Source organism: Anguilla rostrata, chromosome 8 (assembly GCF_018555375.3).
Source record: "Anguilla rostrata isolate EN2019 chromosome 8, ASM1855537v3, whole genome shotgun sequence".
NCBI classification, from domain to species: Eukaryota; Metazoa; Chordata; class Actinopteri; order Anguilliformes; family Anguillidae; genus Anguilla; species Anguilla rostrata.
The window spans coordinates 43004759-43021112 of NC_057940.1; the positions used below are offsets into that span (position 1 = coordinate 43004759).

General features: G+C 42.3%; 1 protein-coding gene and 2 long non-coding RNA genes across 6 annotated transcripts in view; 1 reads left to right on the plus strand and 2 right to left on the minus strand.

Annotated features, from left to right (window-relative positions):
- Positions 1–16354, plus strand: part of LOC135261776 (uncharacterized) — a 137239-nt gene that overhangs the window by 49301 nt on the left and 71584 nt on the right. For 3 of the 4 annotated variants that reach the window (XR_010332022.1, XR_010332024.1, XR_010332025.1), the window contains exon 3: positions 4425–4463. The exons of the other annotated variant lie outside the window; for it this stretch is intronic. This is a non-coding gene — a long non-coding RNA (uncharacterized LOC135261776). The remainder of the gene's footprint in view (positions 1–4424; positions 4464–16354) is intronic. 4 annotated transcript variants of the gene reach the window in all.
- On the minus strand, positions 3377–5910 carry LOC135261778 (uncharacterized). Its single transcript, XR_010332027.1, has 2 exons — positions 5612–5910; positions 3377–4521 (listed from the first exon to the last, which is right to left on the minus strand). It is a non-coding gene; the product is annotated as an uncharacterized LOC135261778 (long non-coding RNA).
- Positions 10717–16354, minus strand: part of LOC135261774 (H-2 class I histocompatibility antigen, Q7 alpha chain-like) — an 80452-nt gene continuing 74814 nt past the window's right edge. Inside the window, exon 4 of the transcript XR_010332021.1 lies at positions 10717–10898. The gene's annotated coding sequence lies outside the window, so the exon portion shown is untranslated. The remainder of the gene's footprint in view (positions 10899–16354) is intronic.

Here is a 16354-nt window from a genome sequence, read left to right on the forward strand (position 1 = left end):
GCCTGACAAACTTGCCTCATGGACCAGGTAGCTGCTAGTGAAACAAAGGACACATTTCAGATCCACAAGTGCAGCAGCTACAGAACATTAAAGCAAATTAGTATGATTGGTATGGTACATTTTCGTGGCCTTAATGTTTTTATCAGATAAATTTTGACACACTGACTTGACTTACTGAAATGTATCAGTTTGCATTTAATCATTTAGCAGATACTCAGTATAAATATACAGTTAATTAATTAGGAGTGACGCAAATGCATTATACCTGTGTGCGTACATGCATTGTTCAAGGCTGAAATGGAGAACTTTGTCCTGAAGATGGCAGCAGAGTTCCCGTCCAGGAAGGATCAGCTAATCTTCCTCATCAACAACTATGACATGATGCTAAGCGTGCTGATGGTGAGCAGACGGACAGACAGACTCGGGAGAGTGTGAGCACGCTCTGTGCACTGCCTGAGCCCCAGAAAACTGGCCTGAAGACTGACTGACTGACGGACTGATTGTGTATGAACCTGTTTGGTAAAGTGCCTGATCACAGCATCTCTCTCTCCCATTCTCTCCATCTCTCTCTCCCCCTCCTTCTCTCCCTCTCTCTCTCCCTTCCTCCGCTCTCTTTCTCTCCCCCCCTCTCTCTCTCCTTCTCCTTTTTCCATGCTGTTCCCTCCCTCTCTTTTTCTCCCCCTCCTGTCCCCCCGTTTATCTGATTCTCTCTCTCTCTGTCCATGTAAAGGGACTAGGCTTGGGGAGGGTGGTGGGGGGGGGGGGGTGAGAGTGAGGGGGTCCGATGTGGATGTACAGGGGATGAAAGGGAAGGAGGGAGGGGTGGAATGAGGGAGGAAGTGACAAGAAGTAGTGACAAGTAAATGAGGCCCTGTGAAAGGCGGAGCTGCCCTGAGGCAGCTTTTCATTGGATCGATGCCCGTGATTGACAGCTCACCGTATCTCCTCCCACTTTGTGGTTAAGGGAAAACCAGCCATCATCACTGAGTCACTGTACAGCGTATTCCAGGTTCCTCTTTCCTCCCTCCCTCCATCCATCTCTGCTTTCCTCCCTTCATCTCTACTTTCCTTTTCTCTTTATCTCTCTATTCTATGCCTTTCTGATCAAGCGATTTATTGGAATTCTCGGCACTGTAATTATAATCAAGTAATGAAGGTCAGAGGTCATAGGTCAAAGCTCATAGATGACAGTGTAAGAATATCCGTTGATTTAACTGAGACGTAAAAAAAAACTCCAAAAATCTGAGTCAGTCAGTCTGTGCAAATATTGGTTCAGCTATAATAGCTAAAAATACATCACACCATAAATGCAAACCCTGAATGCAAGATGCCCTTCAGAGCATGACATTTGGGAAAAACTGAGTTTGCGTGGTCTTTAATATAAGAATGAGAATTACGTAGCTTATAGGCTCGTCACGGAATCAGCCTGTGACAGCATGCATTAACAATTCACTACTACAATGTACAACAAACTATGTGAGTGTGCGTGTGCGTGTGCGCATGTTCTCCTGCGTGTGGGGTTGCGTACCACAGACACATGTTCACGGAGAACAAAGGAACAAAATGGAGTGTATGATTGGAGGGGTTTTTGAAACTAGATAAAGATAGTGGCTAAACAATGGCACATGAAAAGCGTACCGAACGGATAAAGGATAACCATATGAATATTGGTGTGCGTTTCTTGAGATCAACAAGCCATGTTATGACCAGTTAGTAATTAAAATAGATCACATGCAAGATCTGTTCTGTGCGTGATATATATTAAAACTACCGCAGCATGGTGGATGGCTTAGGAGCCAACCACAAGAGAATGGTAACACATGGAACGTTTACATTAGGCCACGTCTACACTAATCTAGGTAAATTTGAAAACGCTGTGACGAAAAATTGTCATGTGATCACTTTTTCATGTGATCGAGACTGTAACCAAATTCAAAACATTCAAAATGGCAGGCGAAGGTGTGCAAGTGATGTTCTCTCTGTTATCTGATTGCTCTATTGGCATTAAACGTAGCGTTGTATCATTTACAAGCAGCATTCCTACGTAAGAGACAAGCTTTATATTCACAGCTGCTGTGCAACAGATTTCCACGAGGACAACGTCGTTACATCCCATACAGGGAACGGCGGTTTTGGGTGAGACCTGGACGAATCAGTGCGTGGTGGGACAATTTTGTCAACGAAGCAGTGATTCCCGAAGAATGGCGTGAGAATTTTAGAATGTCCAAAGACTCTCTGGAACATCTAAGCAAACTTTTACGGCCTCACATTGAAGGCCAGACAACACGAATGAGATCACCGGTGGACGTTGTTAAAAAGGTTGCATATACTCCCTACTATTTGAGCGACAAAGGCAGACTCCGAAAATCAGCGAATGCATTTGGATTATCTCGACAAACTGTATCCAAAATAATCAGAGACGTGTGCAAGGCCATCACCGTTCACCTGGGCCCTAAGTACATCACACTACCGCTCACAGAGCACAAAGTACAAGACCTTGTCATAAACTTTTACCAAGCGCACGGCATGCCACAATGTCTAGGAGCGGTAGACGGCACATACATAGAGATTAAGCAGCCTCTAACAAATTATATTGATTACATCAACAGAAAAGGGAAATACTCATTGAATGTGCAAGCTACTTGTGATTACAAATATATGTTCATGGATGTCGTTGTCAAATGACCAGGCAGTGTTCACGATGCCCGTTTATTTGCAAATTCAAGCATCAATGGGTACTTGAGAGACGAAAAAATACCTTCTTGCCAAAGAGTAGTGGTGGAGGGAGAAGACGCTATTCCTGTCTTTCTGTTGGGAGACCCCACATAACCCCTTATGCCCTATGTTATGAAAGAATATGCGAGTGGCGGAGGGACTCCTCAGGAACAGTATTTTGGGTTATCTCTGTGTAGATCAAGAATGGTAATTGAATGCTCTTTTGGATGATTGATGGCACGGTTTGGGGATTTACAAAGCAGCGTGCAGGAGGAGCAGCCGAATGAATAGAGGGAGGCTGTTTAAGTAGACCGCCCTGTTAAGTCAATATACTGTGATAGGCGAACATCACTCAGCTGAGCAATCAGCTGATTCAGCCGGAGCGCTTGACTCTCGTGGCCTGCCAGAAGTACGCAGTGCTCCATTTTTGTGCTGCACAATTACTGTGAGGCTAAAAAAGAAAATATCCCTGACCAAAATGTTACTGCAGCTATTCAATATGATAGAGAGTTCCAGCCACCTACTCGGCACAATAACTTTAGAACAGAATGCAACGAAACTGAGGGGAGATGAGTGAGACATGTACTCACAAAATTTCTTGATCCATGAACTGACAAAAGTAATATCTAAACAGCAAAGTGTTACACATATGAATGAGACGTAAAACGTTACGCTAATTTTAATGTGTTGAGTTGAAACGTCAAAAGAAAAAGATAATCTTTGAGCAGCAATCAGTGAGCAGACATCACTTTATTTTTCTGTATTTCAGAAACAGAACCTTAGAAAAATATTTTCCTGAGACACTTTTTGTGCAAACGGTTTAACAAGAATGTCATTTCATCTGTTGTTGTTTTGATGTATTTTTTTTCACCAATAAATTTAACAAAAAAGTTATAGCCTTACTTGAGTCCTTGATATTGGTTCCGTTGTTGGAATACTTCCTGGTTTCCAGTGCAAAATATTTAGGAGTTGTAGTGGAAAAGGGGAAGCTGTTCACCCTTTTCTTCTGTTCCAAGACACGCAGCTTGATTCTTGTCACAGGCCGCTTGCCTCGTGGGACTTGCTCTACAGGATACGTCCGTCATGCACGGCTTCCAGAGTTCTTCAACCACCGCTAATTTCATAGCAACACTAATGCAATTCCTCATGAAGGCTAGTCATGGTCATACTTTTTGCCATGATTGAGTCGTTACTGCCTTTTTTTGAAAGCCATCGATTTTTTCTTTTCTGAGATCCAGTTTTGTGTTTATACGGCATTTTCAGGGCCGGCCCGTGGCATAAACGCTGTATGCGGTTGTTCAGGGTCACAACCGCTGGGGGGGCCACACAACCACGAGGGGGGGCCACACAATCCAATGTTTATCTAAGGTAAATAACGTTATTTTCGCAATTACGTTAGTCATCACCTATCGCGGAACTAGCAGTATAAATTTTAAATGAAATGGCAAGGGCAACAGAACATTTCATAACAAATGAATGAAAGAGGATTTTACCAAACGATTTGCTGCAGTCAGAGGGAATCACATTAAACACACACACACACACACACACACACACACACACATACACACACGCATGCATGTACACGCATACACACATACACACATATGCTCTATAAGGCATTTTGATTTGCTTCTTTGAAGCCAGGACTCCTTGTGGAGCCAGAACTCCAAGAGCTGCAGGAAAGGCCAGTGAGGTATAGACTGCAGGTTGGTTGGAGTTCACTAAATCAGTGTCAGGGGCTGCAGGTCAGGAAGGAGTTCGCTGAATCTGACTGTGGCTGGATGTTGTTTGAGCTCGGGGAATCTGGGTCAAAGGATTCAATGAAAAGTCAGAACCCCAGTTCAGCAGAGCTCAGGGTAGCTCATATAACACGCAGCTCATATCACACACTCAGGCTCATATCACACACTCAGGCTCATTTCACACACTCAGACTCATATCACACACTAAGCTCATATCACACACTCAAACTCATATCACACACTCAGCTCATATCACACACTCAGGCTCATTTCACACCCTCAGACTCATATCACACACTCAGGCTCATATCACACACTAAGCTCATATCACACACTCAAACTCATATCACACACTCAGCTCATATCATACACTAAGCTCATATCACACACTCAAACTCATATCACACACTCAAACTCATATCACACACTCAGACTCATATCACACACTCAGGCTCATTGCACACCCTCAGACTCATATCACACACTCCGCTCATATCACACACTCAGCTCATATCATACACTAAGCTCATATCACACACTCAAACTCATATCACACACTCAGACTCATATCACACACTCAGCTCATATCACACACTCAGACTCATTTTACATGTTTAATCTTATTCTACAACCAACCAGCTCACTATGACTGACTCAATTATTCTATGCATGTCGAGAGTTGAATTAATGTACACATTTTATTTAACGTTACCTCAGTAACATGCATTTCAGCCAATTAAAAACTATATCAGGATTCCAGAACTGATGAAGATACAGACATTCAGCCAAACACGAATGCACGCGCACACACACAGACAAGGAACAGCACTGCAACACAGCAGACATATAAACAGGAGTAATTACAGTCTGAACCCTGGGTATCTGTACTTGATTATAATGACATTCATAAGCATTGAGTAAAGAATAGGAGTAAACATACACACTTCTAGTCATCTCATAGTCTGGAACTGAGACACAGAGAGTTAGAATCACACATGCAGCATGTCTGACTGTCACAGTGAAACTATTAAACTGTGAAATGACTCAGTGTGCCAGCTTTATTATGTTACTGCGCTTAAGGTGTGCCAGTGGGTCTGTGTCTGTTACTCAGTCTCAGTGTGTCAGTGTATCTGTGTGTCAGTGACTCTCACCTGAGTTTCTCTTCTTCTAAATGATGATAGCGATGACAGCGAGGGCGAGGATTAAAACGGCCAGCACACATGATGACGCCGATGATGACGCCCTTCCTGCCGTCAGGATTGAAGGTACGCAGTGCAGTCAGAGGGAATCACATTAAACACACACATAAACACACACACATGCATGTACATGCATACACACATACACACACACATAAACACATACAACAAACATGCAATTCTTGATTAATACATTACATATTTCACATCTTCTATCATGAACTTGTGTCTAAACCATCCCTGACTATTTGTGATAACCCATTTTAAAAAATCACTAAAGCACCAATGTGGCCATAGCAGTCTTTTTAATCTATTTAACATATTATCTACATGCGTAACTAATGCATTGACCGGTTGGAATTGTGCGACGCACGGTGTCAAGGGGTGCGTTCGTAAATTCACTCCGGTGGTGTCAGTGCTCTCTTGTCGTTTAGAAATTAGGGCTGCTCTCAGAGCCACACCGACCGCTCCGGCTGAAGGGCTGGTTTGTCAGAGTGTCTGAACCCCAAAATGGCTGACAGTGTGGCAAAATGCAACAGTTGGGTTATTTGGCAATATAGGTAGTGTTATTCAACACGCAGCAACTTACAGTATCGGTACATCAATTAATTAACATAAACATTAAATAATATTATATGCGTTATTTTTTTAACATGTTATTTTTATAAGTCATTCATTAATCGAAATTGATGAATTAATTTGACAGCCCTAATATATATATATATATATATATATATATATATATATATATATATATATATACATACACAGTATATATATATATATATACACTCACATTTATTGCAATGGCAATATTTACTGTATGCATTTGTTATGTGCTCCTAGTTATTATATTTTGCTGAAATGAATTTTGTAGTGATTTAACTTCTCTCCAGTAGGAGTCTCTTTCTCTGCAGGCTGCAGCAGGAGAATGCACAGTGCATGCACAGGCGTGTGCACTGGTCGCTTCCGGGTGCAAAACAATTAGCTCCCCTATAAAAGATGGAGAATCGGGGTGGCAGGATCTCTCTCTCTCTCGTTGTTCCTGTAGACACGCTACACGGCAGCACGCTGCGACCATTGTGTTTTGTTCTTTTGATTAACTCAGTTATGACTGATCTTCATTTTCAACCTTGATCCAAATATCATGTCCAAATACCTGGTAGACTGTGTGGTTAGTGTTTTCTTTTCTTTTGCACTTTTTTTTGTTGTAGCTAGTCAGGGTAAGGTATCAGTGGAACGGAAGACTCACTTACCCTTTCCCCTTTAATTTGTTCTTTCTCTTATCCCATCCTCGACGCAAGTGAGGGCAGAAATTATTCTATTCACACAGCTCAGTCTGGTTCTGGACTGTGAGTGTTAGGCTAAACCTACTGGCTCTGCCCTGTCTACCTGTTTGTATGTGGGTTTGTATTGTATTGGGTTTGTTTTCGTGTCGTTTAATAAATATACGTTGTGGTGTTTTCAACGTGTTTGGCTTTTGTGCTGGCAGTCGGTTATAGTAACTCGGCAGTCTTGGGCTGTAACAGCATTTCATGCCAATAAAGCATATTTAACTGATTTGAAATTGTGTGTGTGTGTGTGTGTGAGAGAGAGAGAGAGAGAGTGAGTGAGTAAGTGAGTGAGTGAGTGAGTGAGCGAGTGAGCGAGTGAGAGAGAGAGTATCAAGTAGAGCCCGATCGATATATCGGTTTGGCCGATATATTAGCCATTATTTGACTTTTTTGACAACATCTGGATCGGCAGTTATGCCGCCGATGTGTCCCGATATTTTAATAAGTATAATAAACAAAAAAACAATGATTATTTATCTGTACTTGTCTGTTCGAACGTTGTAATTGCTATTTACTGGAATTATCCAGTAGAGGGAGCTCTGATACAAGTGTGAACTGCAGCCGCTGACGCGCTACTTCTCTAATAAGACGTTTGTCACTCGTGCCTCATCCAACATTCTCCACTGCAAGACTTGTCTGCACAGATTCTATTGTCACAATAAAGGTATGTATATTTAGTGAAAATTTTTAATTAAACGCGTTCATACGACCACTATGTTTATCAATCCTCATGATCAAGCGAGCGAGCTAGCTAACATATTTGGTTCACTTTAGCAAGCTAGCTGGCTAGCAAGCCTTTATGAAGTGGCAGTGAGCACATAAGCAGCGTAGGATCTACTTTTCCAGAGGACATCGCTGTATTCTCAAATAAATAACCAGCCAAAATAAAATGGTGATTGAATGCATCACACATTTTTTTATCTGAGATAATGATATTAGCTACTGTATGATGCTGTGTCAATAGCCAACGCGTTATTGCAAGCGAGTGTGTCATCTAGTCACACCTCATCGTAGCAAGCTAACCAGACAGTGAAAACGCAGATAAAACACTTCTAACATGGATCATTTTAAGCCATGTTATCTAGCTTTGTCGTAATAACATGAGAGAAGGATTACTGTTGGAGAAGTGAATCAACCAACAGTTAGCGCGGGTAACCTGCACGGAAGCGCATTGTAGTTTTTTTCACGTATTTCATCCAATCAATTTAATTTAATCTAACGTTACACTTGATTCGCTCTTTAGCTCCGCTAGATAATGTCTTACTCTTTGAGATCATGCAGTAGAAATAAAATAAGAAAATATAATTCATTTAACTTACTGAGAATATATAATTAGAAATAATGATGCTGTGTCAATAGCTAATGCATAATTGCGAGCGAGTGTGTTATCTAGTCACGCGTCAGAGCGCATTGTAGTTATTTTCACCACCGAGTTCTTACGGACAGGGAAGCTCGCTAGATAAAGTCTTACTCTTTGAGATCATGCAGTAGGAATACAATAAGAAAATATAATTAATGTACTGAGAATAGATACTAAGAAATAATAACAAATTAATAATAATAATAATAATAATAATAACAATAATAATACTATTCATAAAAAAATACATGTTTGAATCTGGAAAACTGATTTTTTTAAATACATTTTTTATAGATGGCTATAAAAGCAAGGTGTGGAGTTATTTTCATTTCACACACTTAAAGATGGTGTTAATATATATATTTAATTTAATATTATCTTTTACTTTTTTATCTAAAAAGTTCTTTGTGTGTTTATTTTTATTTTTATTTGTTTGCTTATAAGTTAAATGTTCTTAAATATAGAAACTTTAATAAAATACAAGTTTTTCAAATTGATTTGAAAATGTTGCACTTTTTGACAAAATATTGGTCAAAACATCGGTAATCGGTGGGCTAGGACTCTCCAAAATCGGGATCGGCATTGGACCCAAAAATCTGACATCGGTCGGGCTCTAGTATCAAGGGCGTAAGAGGGTCAGGGACAGTGTGAGGCATGTGAAACCCATTCAAACTGAAGTTTCTTTTTTCTACATAGAGATTGCAGATGCTAATTGATCTATGTGTAATGTGCTTTTCCTGAACAGTCTGAGCAGCAGAGTTGTGCTGTACCTGTCCTCTCCAGAGTGCTCTTGTAGCTCACGTACGTCTTCAGTGACTCAATGCAGATCTGGGTCTGGTACTGCTTGTCATTCTCAAGCTCAGCTGGATTCCATTTCACTGCACTGATAAACAGCAGCTGTGCAGGTGGAATGAAATTCCAGGTTTTCATGTCATCAGTGAGGAAGTCTTTCCCGTCGTATTCATAATGATCAATCCCTCCTGTGTCCCCGGTCTCATCATTCCACTGACAACCAACAATCCACTCGAGAACGTGCACACCTGAAGATAGGAAACACACACTGTCACTGCGCATATCCCACACACACACACACACACACACTGTCACTGTGCACATCCCACACACACTCACACACACAATGTCACTGCGCACATCCCACACACACACACTGTCACTGCGCACATCCCACACACACTCACACACACAATGTCACTGTGCACATCCCACACACAAACACACTGTCACTGCGCACATCCCACACACACACACACTGTCACTGCGCACATCCCACAAACACTCACACACACAATGTCACTGCGCACATCCCACACACACTCACACACTGTCACTGAAAACATCCCACACACACACACACACACACACAGTCACTGAGCACATGTCATACACACACACACACGGTCAGTGAAAACATCCCACACACACACACACACACACACATGGTCACTGCACACATCCCACACACACACGCACACACACTGTCACTGAGCACATCCCGCAGACACACACACACACACAGTCACTGCACACATCCCACACACACACATACCGTCATTGAGCACATTCCTGACACACACACACACACACACACACTGTCACTGTGTACATTCCACATGCACACACACACACTGTCACTGAGCACGTCACACACACACCATTATTGAGCACATTCCTGACACACACACACACTGTCACTGTGTATATTCCACATGTCACACACACACACACACACACACACACGGTCAGTGAAAACATCCCGCGCACACACACACACACACACACACACTGTCACTGCGCACATGCCACAAACACTCACACACACAATGTCACTGCGCACATCCCACACACACTCACACACACAATGTCACTTTGCACATCCCACACACACACACACACTGTCACTGCGCACATCCCACACACACTCACACACACAATGTCACTTTGCACATCCCACACACACACACACACTGTCACTGCGCACATGCCATACACACACACACAATCACTGAGGACATCCCGCACACACACACACACACATGCACACACACACACATACATCACTAAGCACATCCCACACACACACACACACACGATTACTGAGCACATCCCACACACACACAACACAGACTGCAACTGTGCACAACCCCCCCCCCCCACACACACATAAACATGGTCACTGAAAACATCCTACACACACACACACTGTCACACTGATCCCATTGAGACTACAGCATTAAGCTCTGATCCCACTGAGACTACAGCATTAATCTCTGATCCCACTGAGACTACAGTATTAAACTCTGATTCCACTGATACTACAGCATTAAGCTCTGATCCCACTGAGACTACAGCACTATAGTCTGATTCCACTGATACTACAGCATTAAGCTCTGATCCCACTGAGACTACAGCATTAATCTCTGATCCCACTGAGACTACAGTATTAATCTCTGATCCCATTGAGACTACAGCGTTAAGCTCTGACCACCTTGAAGGGAATTACCCCATTTATTACACAGCTAATTACCTTATACAACAATATACTTTCAGACATCAAGCTATGGGGTCAGTATGTGTGTGTACACATGTTTTGTGTGAGGGTGTGTGTGTGTGTGTGTGTGTGTGTACTGTATGCATGTGTCTATTTGCATGTGTTAAGAAGTCTGTGAATTTGTGAGCAGGTATATGTATCCATATGTGTATTTTAATGAGTGTGTGTCTGTGCTTACCCTGAGTTGACCTGAAATGCTGCATTGCAAAACCAATATTGTCTTTGAAGATCTGATGTGCATAGAGTGCTTTCTGAGTCTGTTTGTCCCAGTACTGCTTGTCCACTGATATTTCCATCCACTCAGTCTGGGGGATCATCCTCCTGATGTTGCTGTCATAGTGCACAAACTGCTCATCATTCACCAAACCTGTGATGATGAACTCTGGGGAGTCAGTATCCCCAGTGACAACAGTGTAGATGTACTCCAGAGAGTGAGAGGCTGTGGACACAAACACACCTAATAAATTACAGTATTTAACAGACACGCTTACCTAAACAACATCAGACTGACAGCATTTTCTTAAAAATTCATTTACCCAGTTGGACATTTAGGAAATCTTGTGATCACTATCAAGTTCAGAATAAAAAGGAATACAGAGACAATTTAAGAGCTGAAGATTTCTGCATGCCATTAATTCAGTATTCAAAAGCACAAATTATACTTGCTGCAACTGAACACCAAGAAACTGCATCTCAGAAAATGGCTTCTGAACTAAAGCAAGTCAGAACCATTTCTGTTACTAACATAAAAATGTAATCAGAGTAAATCAGTTGCAGCAAGTCTAATCAGAAACAGTTCCCTGTCCCAGTGTTCCTGTCTCATTGCATTCTCCGATTAGTCCTGTGGTTTTTGGTTGCTGCACTTGTATGTCTTGTTAGCCTAGTTCTGCTCAGCTGCGCAGTATTTAACAGAAGATGTGCTTATCATGGAGGTGAAGATGTCCACACCACATAAATTCAAAAGTCTGAGATGTAATATAGAATTAAAACTTAGCAGTTATTACTTTAATGGTAGTTATTACATTATTGGCTGCTACACATGTCCGATACAGGCCTCGCATATGCTTCCTGTATTAGGCACTGACTGCACCCGGAGCAGCGAATCAGGAACTAACTTCAGCGTCGTATTTATTTCTAATATAGGCTATGTATAATTCAGTTTAACTTACCTGCATTTGTCCAACAAATGCCACGCAGCACAACATAAAGCAGACCGAGGACTCTCATTCTGAGAAAAATGTTCAGTCAGATTATTCCATGACAAGATTGCGTTCTGCAGGTCTTCCACGACTTCCTCGTTGAGTTGTAACAGAAGCGATGAAATCAGGAAATGAACAGGTTTGTGAATGGGTAGCCCTTAGCCAATAGTAAACACGCAGAGACGAAGCGTGAATAACCTCTCGGGAAAATTGACGAAAATAGACTCGGCACCGAAACTGAAAGCAAAATTCGATTGAAGGCGCTCATAATGGAATAATAATAATAATAATAATAGTAAAAGAAGAAGAATATAGCCTCCTTTATTATGTACACCTTCTCGTTAGCGCAAATAATCCACTTCCCCAAATAGAGAATCCTGTGGCTGCAACTCACTATAATAAGCATGCGGACATGGTGAAGAATTAAGGCTGTTTTGGAGGCAAAAGGGGATCCTACCCTATATACAGTGCAGTGCGTTAGTATTGTGGTGACACAAGTACAGTGACACAAATTTGGTTATTTTGGCTCTGTACTCCAGCGCATTGGATTTGAAATGAAGCAATCACTATGGGGCTAAAGTGCAGACTGTCTAATCTGAGGGTATTTACATCCGTATGGCTGATCCATGTAAGAATTACAGCCTTTTATATTCATAGCCTCCCCTGTTTTAAGGGAGCAAATGTAATTTGACAAATTAACATAAACAGAAATAAAGCCCTCATATTTAGTACTTGCTTACAAATCCTTTACATTCAATGACTGCCTGACGTCTGTGAACCATAGACATCACCAGATGCTGAGTATCTTCCCTGGTGATGCTCTGCCAGGTCTGTACTGCAGTCATCATCAGTTCTTGTCTGTTTCCGTGGGGTTTTTGCCTTCAGTCTTGTCTTCAGCAAGTGAAACGCATGTTCAGCTGGATTCAGGGCAGGCAGTTGACTTGGCCAGTCAAAGACACCGTCCACATTTTTTCCACAACTCATTTGCTGCTGTAGCAGTATGTTTGGGGTCATCGTCCTGCTGCAAGGTGAAGCACTGTCCAATCTGAGCTGATAAGATATTTCTGTCCACTTCAGAATTCATCCTGTTGCTGCCATCAGCAGTCAGTGAAGACAAGTGAGCTGTTTCAGTGGCAGCTACATATGTCCAAGTCATAAAACTACCTCAGTCAAGTTTCACAGCTGAGCTTTGGATCATGAGCAGTTCGTTTATCATACTCTAACCTGGCCATTTTGGGGTTTTTTTGTGGTGAGCCCTCTGAGGTTATGCCAGTGTGCCCTTCCCTTTATGGTAGTCTATGGTAATGAGCTGCTTTAAGCATTCTGCCAAAAGCAGAGCAGCCCTTCTCTCCCAGCTGATGAGTCATGTAGGGTGGAGCCTATGCAGGGGCAGCTGCATCTCCCATCCAATCAATAGGCACTCTGGGTAAATGGCTAACAGTTAGCTAGCTTGTCCAAGAAGGTGCTTTTCTGTGTTCCATGTGTGTTATTTGGAGGAGATGGCACACACCAGTAGCAAACTTGCCACACGGTTACACACCAGTAGCAAAGTTACCACACAATTACACACCAGAAGCAAAGTTACCACACAGTTACCCACCAGTACCAAACTTACCACACAATTACAGAACAGTAGCAAGGTTACAACACAGTTACACACCAGTAGTAAACTTACCACACGGTTACACACCAGTAGCACACTTGCCTGACAAACTTGCCTCATGGACCAGGTAGCTGCTAGTGAAACAAAGGACACATTTCAGATCCACAAGTGCAGCAGCTACAGAACATTAAAGCAAATTAGTATGATTGGTATGGTACATTTCCGTGGCCTTAATGTTTTTTATCAGATAAATTTTGACACACTGACTTGACTTACTGAAATGTATCAATTTGCATTTAATCATTTAGCAAATACTCAGTATAAATATACAGTTAATTAATTAGGAGTGACGCAAATGCATTATACCTGTGTGCGTACATGCATTGTTCAAGGCTGAAGTGGAGAACTTTGTCCTGAAGATGGTAGCAGAGTTCCCGTCCAGGAAGGATCAGCTAATCTTCCTCATCAACAACTATGACATGATGCTGAGCGTGCTGATGGTGAGACAGACAGACTCGGGAGAGTGTGAGCACGCTCTGTGCACTGCCTGAGCCCCAGAAAACTGGCCTGAAGACTGACTGACTGATGACTGTCTGTCTTACTGACTAACTTAATGACTGACTGACGGACTGATTGTGTATGAACCTGTTTGGTAAAGTGCCTGATCACAGCATCTCTCTCTCCCATTCTCTCCATCTCTCTCTCCCCCTCCTTCTCTCCCTCTCTCTCTCCCTTCCTCCCCTCTCTTTCTCTCCCCCCTCTCTCTCTCTCCTTCTCCTTTTTCCATACTGTTCCCTCCCTCTCTTTATCTCCCCCTCCTGTCCCCCCGTTTATCTGATTCTCTCTCTCTCTGTCCATGTAAAGGGACTAGGCTTGGGGAGGGTGAGGCCCTGTGAAAGGCGGACCTACCCTGAGGCAGCTTTTCATTGGTTCGATGCCTGTGATTGACAGCTCATCGTATCTCCTCCCACTTTGTGGTTAAGGGAAAACCAGCCATCATCACTGAGTCACTGCACAGCGTATTCCAGGTTCCTCTTTCCTCCCTCCCTCCATCCATCTCTGCTTTTCTCCCTTCATCTCTACTTTCCTTTCCTCTTTATCTCTCTATTCTATGCCTTTCTGATCAAGCAATTTATTGGAATTCTCGGCACTGTAATTATAATCAAGTAATGAAGGTCAGAGGTCATAGGTCAAAGCTCATAGGTGACAGTGTAAAAATATCCGTTGATTTAACTGAGACGTAAAAAAAACTCCAAACATCTGAGTCAGTCGGTGTCTGTGCAAATATTGGTTCAGCTATAATAGCTAAAAATACATCACACCATAAATGCAAACCCTGAATGCAAGATGCCCTTCAGAGCATGACATTTGGGAAAAACTGAGTTTGCGTGTTCTTTAATATAAGAAAGAGAATTACGTAGCTTATAGGCTCGTCACGGAATCAGCCTGTGACAGCATGCATTAACAATTCACTACTACAATGTACAACAAACTATGTGAGTGTACGTGTGCGTGTGCGCATGTTCTCCTGCGTGTGGGGTTGCATACCACAGACACATGTTCATGGAGAACAAAGGAACAAAATGGAGTGTATGATTGGAGGGGTTTTTGAAACTAGATAAAGATAGTGGCTAAACAATGGCACATGAAAAGTGTACCGAACGGATAAAGGATAACCATATGACTATTGGTGTGCGTTTCTTGAGATCAACAAGCCATGTTATGACCAGTTAGTAATTAAAATAGATCATATGCAAGATCTGTTCTGTGCGTGATATATATTAAAACTACCGAAGCATGGTGGATGGCTTAGGAGCCAACCACAAGAGAATGGTAACACATAGAATGTTTACATTAGGCCACGTCTACTCTAATCCGGCTAAATTTGAAAACGCCGTTTTCGCGTTGTAGTGTAGACTGGGAAAACGCAGGGAAAAGGAGACTTTCGAAAACCGTGACGCAAAATTGTCATGTGATCACTTTTTCATGTGATCCAGGCTGTAACCAAATTCAAAACATTCAAAATGGCAGGCGAAGTTGTGCAAGTGATGTTCTCTCTGTTATCTTATTTGATTGCTCCATTGGCATTAAATGTAGCGTTGTTTCATTTACAAGCAGCATTCTTACGTAAGAGACAAGCTTTATATTCACAGCTGCTGTGCAACAGATTTCCACGAGGACAACGTCGTTACATCCCGTACAGGGAACGGCGGTTTTGGGTGAGACCTGGACGAACCAGTGCATGGTGGGACAATTTTGTCAACGAAGCAGTGATTCCCGAAGAATGACGTGAGAATTTTAGAATGTCCAAAGACTCTCTGGAACATCTAAGCAAACTTTTACGGCCTCACATTGAAGGCCAGACAACACGAATGAGATCACCGGTGGACGTTGTTAAAAAGGTTGCATGTACTTTCTACTATTTGAGCGAAGAAGGCAGACTCCGAAAATCAGCGAATGCATTTGGATTATCTCAACAAACTGTATCCAAAATAATCAGAGACGTGTGCAAGGCCATCACCATTCACCTGGGCCCTAAGTACATCACACTACCGCTCACAGAGCACGAAGTACAAGACCTTGTCATAAACTTTTACCAAGCGCATGACCTGCCACAATGTCTAGGAGCG